Here is a 1,800-nt window from a genome sequence, read left to right on the forward strand (position 1 = left end):
TCATAAAAAACAATTCATGAAAACACGTTGTGGAAAAACTCGTACCGTTTGGGGAACCGTGCTCTCAGAGAAGTTAAATCTATTAATCCGTGTACAGGGACCTGGTTTTCTCATTTTGTTCATGGTGGTGAGCCCAAATTTTAAACTAATGTATTTCATTGGGAAGCACCTTTCAGATAACAGCATGGTTACGGTAGTAAGTAGTATCAATACTATGTGTAAGGAGGTTGGTTGGGGGGGGTCAAACAGCACAGGACTTTCACCCCGGGGACCGGGGATCGCGTTAGAGTCCGGATCGTGCCAAATTTTTCTGTCCAAGCCTGGCCTGGACACAGCAACTGTAGAAAGGCATTCGGATCAGCGCACATTAGTAAGCTGTTTAGTTTAAAATGGTCAATGTGTCAACCTTTCCTGCACACACACACACACACACACACACACACACACACACACACACACACACACACACACACACACACACACACACGCAAACACTGAGCTCTCTTAAAGGATGCGCAGCACTTTTTAATTTCGTCGGGCTTGGGTCGGGTATCAATGCTTTAGTTTGCGTCCCGCGTGGTGATGGTTCCTTTCCCTGTTGTTCTTTTCCTAACCACAACCGTCCCGTTGTCTTTGTGCGTCCCGAGTGTGGCGGTCCTTTGGCCGGCGTGTGGCATTTCATTTCCCCGTTGTTGCGTCCCCCAGAGACCGCGGATCGTGGCCCGGCGGCCATTGTTGTCACTGTCTACCGCATGTGGCGTTTCATTTCCCCGTTGTGGCCCAGTGTCGTGGCTGCACCAGTCAGATCCATAAATCAGCCTTGAGAAAAAGGCCAGGGGTCAGATGTGATCCTACATGGACCCAGTACAAATGGGGTGTACGCTCTGCCAGGTGAGCTACAGATCGGCTCTATCCTCCAAGCAGGACCGGCGGTTTAGATTTTTTAGTCTGTTGGACAGATTTCCATGAGTTTTGGCGCAGAGAGACCGACATTCCCATCAGTCTCTGCTGAACTGCTGGGTTTAGTGCTCGGCGTAGTAGAACCTGCCTGTTAAACATCCGTTGTTACCCTTGTCGCCCTGAGCATGTTGCCATGTAGCCGACAGCTACACTCTCCAATTGGAGCCTCCCAAAGCTGCTAGTGTGGCTGTTTGACTCGGATAAGACACAACAGCAGCTGCCTTTTTTAGTTAATAAGCTCATTATGTGTACTGATTAATAATAGATGGGGCAGTGTTTTTATTCTGGCAGAGAGAATGGGGGGGCAGTTTTTCTGTGAACGTGGAGAGTAATTAGAATTTGTAACTTTCCAGTTGTCTTTCAGCAGGCCGTGCAGGATTAGCTTGAAAATTCCTTAAAGATGCACTTTAAAAGCCATTGCCTTCACCCTAAGGTCCTGTTGGTCTATTTGAATCTTCCTCTAGCTCTTCACTCTTTTTTCCTATTTACAGTGGTGTGAAAAGTGTTTGCCTGCTTCCTCATTTCCTGTTCCTTTGCATTTTTGTCACACTTAAGTGTTTCGGAACATCAAACCAATTTAAACAATAGTCAAGGACAACCCAAGTAAACACTAAATGCAATTTGTAAATGAAGGTGTTTATTATTAAAGTTGAAAAAAAATCCAAACCAGCATGGCCCTGTGTGAAAAAGTGATTGCCCCCTAAACCTAATAACAGGTTGGGCCACCCTTAGCAGCAACAGCTGCAACCAAGTGTTTGCAACAACGTGCAATGAGGCTTTTACAGCGTCCTGGAGGAATTTTGGCCAACTCATCTTTGCAGAATTGTCCTAATTCAGTTA

General features: G+C 46.3%; 2 protein-coding genes across 2 annotated transcripts in view; both read left to right on the forward strand.

Annotated features, from left to right (window-relative positions):
* The window catches only part of galcb (galactosylceramidase b), a 379,778-nt gene that overhangs the window by 263,469 nt on the left and 114,509 nt on the right, over positions 1-1,800 (forward strand). The gene's annotated exons all lie outside the window — the stretch shown is intronic.
* kcnh5b (potassium voltage-gated channel, subfamily H (eag-related), member 5b) overlaps positions 1-1,800 on the forward strand; it is a 149,485-nt gene that overhangs the window by 37,809 nt on the left and 109,876 nt on the right. The gene's annotated exons all lie outside the window — the stretch shown is intronic.

This window comes from Etheostoma cragini, chromosome 20, assembly GCF_013103735.1.
Source record: "Etheostoma cragini isolate CJK2018 chromosome 20, CSU_Ecrag_1.0, whole genome shotgun sequence".
Taxonomy (NCBI): domain Eukaryota; kingdom Metazoa; phylum Chordata; class Actinopteri; order Perciformes; family Percidae; genus Etheostoma; species Etheostoma cragini.